Below are 6100 nucleotides of genomic sequence, written 5' to 3' on the forward strand. Positions count from 1 at the left end.
AAAGAACACACACACACATTCACACACACACACACACACACACACACACACACACAGAAGCAGGCTTCAATCAGGGGAAAAGAACCTGAAATAACAGAGGGGAAACTTGACCCTTGTCAGGAGGATGGAGAGTCAAAGGATACAATCCTATGGTGTCAGGAGAAAAAAGAAAAGGACAACTATACCTTGGAGCTTAAGAGAGTGAGAAAGAGAGAGAGGAGAGACTTCTTGAAGAGGAAGGAGCTGGGTGCCCTAAGGAGGAAGCAATTGCTTGACCTCCAGGGATTGATGAAGAAGAGCCACAGAAGCTACCAGGTGAGAGATTATTCAGTAAAGGTCAGAAGGCCTTTGGCGGTTGGCGTCTCTACACTTGGGGGGAATGGAGGCAGCTGTTTATTGACCTGATAACAACAATAGAGATGTATCTTATCTTCCTGGGGCACAGTTCCAAGAAGTAACTGAAAACATCCCAAGACTTGTCAAAAATGGATGACTACCACCCAATTCTGGTGATTTGTTTCCTGATTTACTCATTCTCCATTACCTACTCTTTCCCTCTATCTCATCTTTACAAAGAGTGACCTTGGCATTGCCCACAGTTGTTCCACTTCGATGTTCATGAACTATAAAACTCCCCTGTCTGATCATAGTCTATTGTTATTCCACCTTTCCCTTTGCCTTCCAACCTCTAATCCTGCTCTTCACCCTCACCATGGCCTCTAATTCCTCTACCCCTCAGTTCTTCCTCAAACCAGAAGATTTGCACTAGCTACACTCTCTTCCCTTCCCCATCTTAACCCCGAGATGAACCAGTTCACTTCTATACTCTCCTCCTGAATCTCTGGACCCCTTAGCCTCTCCTAATCTTACCCGTTAGGGCTTCAGCCTTAGATTACTTCTGCCATCCATTGACTAGAGCTGGGGAAAATCACGAAACTGGGCTGCTTCTAAACCCTCTTCAAATTTCTTACATGATCTCAGATAGGTTCTCCTTGTAGCACTTCCCTCCTTTTTTACCTCCCTAATAGATTCCCTATCCCATTTACACAATGACTTTTCCAAACTTCATCCTCCTCAAATTTCCCTTGGTCTCCTTTCACCTTGACTTCAGCCTTGGCTGAGAACCTTGCTTCATGTAACATTGAAAAAAATGAAGCCATTCACTAAGAGTGCCCTCTTCTTCCCTCCTCTTCATCTCATTCCACTCATAATTTCTTCTTTGAATATCTCTTCCATTGCTATGTTCAGTCAAGAGGTATCTCCTTACCAAAGCAATCCTTTCCAATCGAACAAGTGATCCAATCCCATCCTGTCTTCAACTCTCTCACTAAGCTTCACTCTCTACTTGCTGCCCACAAACATGTTCATGTCTCCTTTAACTTCAAAAAAACTCTTTATTTGATCCATCCAAGGGATGTGCTGGAGCCAGTCATATCAACTCATAAGAGCTAATTTGCTAAATTTTCAGTGGGAACATTTATGCCTTAGAAATTGGCAAACACTACAAAATCGAGGTTTAAAGCACATTGCTTAGTTGATTATACTTAAGAAAGTGATAGAGAAAAAGATGAAGATTAAGCATAAAAAGTTGTCTTTTCAGAGCACTGGTTGTTAAAATTTTACCAGCGCACCACTGCCTCTGTCCCTAGTACTTTTCATCTTCTCTCTCTCCTTCTCTTTGTGGCTAAACTCCTTGAGAAGGCCATCTGTAACTGGTGCCTCCACTTCCTCTTCTCTTTCTTCTAAGTCTTTTGCAATCTAGTTTTTTACCTCATCATTTAACTGAAACTGCCTTCTTCAGAGTTACCAATGATCTCTTAATTGCCAAGTCTAATGGCCTTTTCTCTATCATCGTAGTTCTTGACCTCTCTGTAGCTTCTGACACTATTAATTGCCCTCTTAGTGATACTCTCTTCTCTCTGGGTTTTGGTGGCACCTTTCTTTCCGATTCTCCTTCTACTTGTCTGACTACTTCTTCATCTCCTTTGCTGGATTTTCATCCAGCTTGTATCCACTAACCAGAGGTGTTGCCCAAGACACTGTCCCGGGCCTTCTTTTCTCCCTCTATTTTCATCTGCTCCCTTGAATTCAATTGTTATTTCTATAGAGATGATTTTGAGATCTGTTTGCCCTAAACTCTCTCCTGACCTCCAGTTACATCTCCAACTGCCTAGTGGACATCCCATCCTGGATGTCCCATAAACATGTCAAAAATAGAACTCATTATTTTCTCTCCAGCTACCCTCGCTTCTTCCTGACTTGCCTATTACTAAGGCACCACCATCTTCCCAGTCACCCAGGTTCAAAACCTTAATGGCATCTACAACCCCTCACCCACACTTGGACCTGTCAGTTCTTTGTAACATCTCTCAAGACTTCCACCACCCTCGGGCAGGCCCTCAAAACCTCATGTCTCTACTATTGCAATAGCCTGCTGGTTGATCCCCAGCTTCAAGTCTTTCCCCACTGAGTCTATCCTTCATTCAGCTGTCAAAGTGATCTTCCTAAAGCACAGCCCTGAATATTGCACCCCTGTCCAGTAAACTCCAGTAGCTTCCCATTACCTCCAAGATCAAGTACAAAATCTCCCATTTGGCTTTTAAGCCCTCCCACAGTCCTAGTCCCCTTACTCTGTGACCCAGTGACCTCCTTGCTAAAACTCAAAATACTCCATCCCCTGACTCTGGGCATTTTCACCAGCTGTCCTCCATTCCTGGAATATTCTTTCTCCTTATCTCTGCCTCCTGGATTCCTTCAAGTCTCTGCCAACATCCTATCTTTAGAAAAACCTTCCTTGGTCTCCCACAATGCTAGTGCCTTCCCTCTGATTCTCTTAAATTTATACCATCTATATCTTGTTTGTACATAGTTGTTTGTTTGCATGTTGTCTTCCCTATTTGTAAGCCCTTTGAGGGCCAAGACTGTTTTTGCCTTTGTTTATATCCCCAGTGCTTAGCTTAGTGCCTGGCTCATAATAAATGCTTACTGACCTGACTGGATGAGCACATCCCCACCTACTCTCACCTTAAGTTCTAGTTCATTGCTTTAGCACACTAGTTCCCTGTCCCCTAAGCACACATACAATGACAATATCTCACCACCACTCTAACATTCTGTCTCTGTTGGATCCAGCTCTGTCAGCAGATAAAGTTCATTAGAATGTGTGAAGTGGAAGAGAAAAAAAAAAGGGAACTAGGAAGGGGAGACTTTAATGACCAAGGGGAGAGTAAGACAACTAAACCAAGGTTCTTACAGTCCACTCATGTTCAGAACTTTTACTTGCTCTCCTTTCTCAATTGAGACACAACTTTTGCTGCTGCAAATGGATGTCCTGTTTAGTTTCCCAGCCAAAAGACTTACTGTTCCTCCCCGAAGGGGCTGTACAGACCTAAGTGAGAAGAACTGCACATGGAGCCAGCCCTGTTCAGTCTGGTCTCGCCCAAACTAGCCTTGTCCAGGGTGTCCTTGCAGATCCAAGGTCTTACCTCTGGATGCTACCCTTGGGAGGTGGTGGTGGTGGTGGGACTGGTGATATGAAGAGAAAGGAGGGTGCTGAGTTTAGGACTCAAAGCATGAAGAGAAAGGGGAAGGAATGGGTGAAGACCGTCTCCTTTCCTGCTTATTAATCCATTCTGAGATTTTCTGAAAGTAAATAGTGGAGAGTAAAGTCCTGAGGGACCTGCTCCACTCAGTTCATCCAGAGTAGAACTGTGAACTCTTCCAATCCATCAGTTTTGCCTCTTTTGGAAGTGAATATGGTGGGGGCAACTGCTCGGAAGAAACTTCATTAAAACTGAGCCCACTTTCCCCAAGGACCAAGTTGGTTTGGAGAGAATGGGTCTTTGGGTGTCAGGGAAAAATATTTGTACTTCTATTCTTGGTATTTCTTAACATGATCAACAGTGTCAAATGCTGCAGTAAATATCCCTTTAATAAACGTATTTGGTGTTAATTGGTTAAGGGGAATTGGGACACTCATCATTGCTTGCTGGTTATGAGTGGAACAAACTTGGATGGTGACCTGAGCCATTAACATTAGGAAAAAACCTCCAGACCTCAGGGGTGACCATAGAAACCTGATCAGTCTTATTCTGAAAAAAATCAACTCCAGAATATTGCTGTCTATACATGAATGAAGGTCATCCTCAAAAGATCATTTAATCACTATTAATTATTTTGAGGTTTTAAAAGATGAAGGAGATAAAAGAATAAAAGAATTACCCTCATGTAGAAAGGAGGAAAAGAATAAAAGGTTTATTCTCGTGTAAAAAGAAAGAAGAAGGAAGCCGAGCTTAACCATTTCTATATAATTGGTATGCATGAGAAAAGTATGCAAACAGAGAGCAGGGCATCAGATAAACTTCATTTTTATCTGAATTGATCAAGGGAAACTCAAACACTGCCAGACACACAGTTTGTTGTAGAAATTAATATTAAACTCAACAGCAAAACAACGATGGAGATGGGAGTAGGCTCAGAGAGAGGATGGTACTAGGGAGGATATTATCGTAAGCACAACAAACTTCGTGATACTGGAAGATTAAAAGATGGGGAGGGAGAGAAGAAGGAAAAAAATTAGAATCTAGTGGAATGCCTTAGATCACCTGTTAGACAGTTGGGGGGATGACTCAACAAGTTGTGGCATAGGAATCGAATGGAATATTAACACTGTGCTGTAAGAAATACCAAAAGAGATGATTCCAAAAATTCCTGGGTAGTATGAACTGATGCAGAGTGAGGTAAACAAAACCAGGAGAACAATTCATACAAGGACAATGTTGTAAAGAAAAACAACTTTGAAATACTTAAGAACTCTAATGAATGCAGTGACCAAACATGTCACTAGAAGAACTATAATGAAGCATGTTATCTACCTCTTGATGGAGGTGATGAATTCAAGGTGCAGAGGGAAAAACACTTACATTTTTGGACATGGCCACTGTGTACATTAATTTTAATTGACTATGCTTATTTGATACAAGGGTAAATTTTTTCTTTCAGTTTCTAATTGGGAGAAGTATGGGGGAAGGTTATCAATATTGATGCCAAAAAAGGTCATATAACATTTTTTAAAGTTCACAGAAGGAAACAGAAGAAAATTTCGAAGGAAGCACAAACAAGCAGAATCGTAATGTTTGAAAATATTCTTTTATATATATATGTGTGTGTGTGTATATATATATATATATATATATATATATATAACTGCTTCTCTGGTTGGGGTAGGGATACTGGGAGAAATTTAGATAATGAAAAAGCAAAAGGTATCAATAAAAATTTATTTTAAAAAAATGTGAAATTTATTTTAAAAACAATCAGTATGAAATGCAGATTATAGCTTCATGTACAGTTTTCTTTCCTTGTGTGTTTTGCTGTATATCTGGAAATGTGTTTTTTGGTGTTTATTTATACTCAGAATAAAAAATTCAATTTAAAAAGTTAATATCATATAGTGGACAGTGGGAAGACACATGATGGTTATGAGCAGTCTGTGTGGAGAAATGCAAAGAACAAAAGTCACTCTGGAATGTTTTATAAGAGGCGGGAAATAATAGGGTCTCAGTCAATAAACGTTTATTAAGCACATGCTGTACACCAGGCACAGTGCTAAGCACTAGGATTACAAATAAGAAAACTAGTTCTTGCCTTTATGGAACTCACTATTAAATTGGGGAGAACAAGAAACAGAAGCTGAAAAGTGGGGGAGGAAGGTACCTGGCAATGATGATAACTGAAGCAGCCCAGCCAGGTGGGAAATGAAGATAGAAGATTATGGCATCTTTATTAAAAGGAGGGTTGGCGTTGGAGCTCTTTGTTCCATCCAATCAGATAGGTAGAGGATAATGAATATCATGGCTGATCATGTGAACAAGAAAAGGTGATAGGCAGCCAACTGCCACAGAGAACTGCACAGTGACCCTTCCATGTGGTGAATATATGGGAGGACATAGATAAGCGACAGATTGAGCAGACATTTGAATGGACTGCCATCTACCCACATCACTGAAGGGTGCTTCCCAATCAGTGAGATAGTACAGCTGTATAAGTATCTCAATATTTTAGACATTGTGTATATTCTCATTTTGCTCTCTTCTGTATC

At 40.9% G+C, this 6100-nt stretch overlaps 1 protein-coding gene across 2 annotated transcripts in view; it reads right to left on the reverse strand.

The window, feature by feature from the left end:
• The window catches only part of LOC127561895 (tubulin polyglutamylase complex subunit 2-like), an 877998-nt gene that overhangs the window by 311116 nt on the left and 560782 nt on the right, over positions 1–6100 (reverse strand). The window lies entirely within an intron of this gene.

Source organism: Antechinus flavipes, chromosome 1 (assembly GCF_016432865.1).
Source record: "Antechinus flavipes isolate AdamAnt ecotype Samford, QLD, Australia chromosome 1, AdamAnt_v2, whole genome shotgun sequence".
In the NCBI taxonomy this organism is placed as follows: domain Eukaryota; kingdom Metazoa; phylum Chordata; class Mammalia; order Dasyuromorphia; family Dasyuridae; genus Antechinus; species Antechinus flavipes.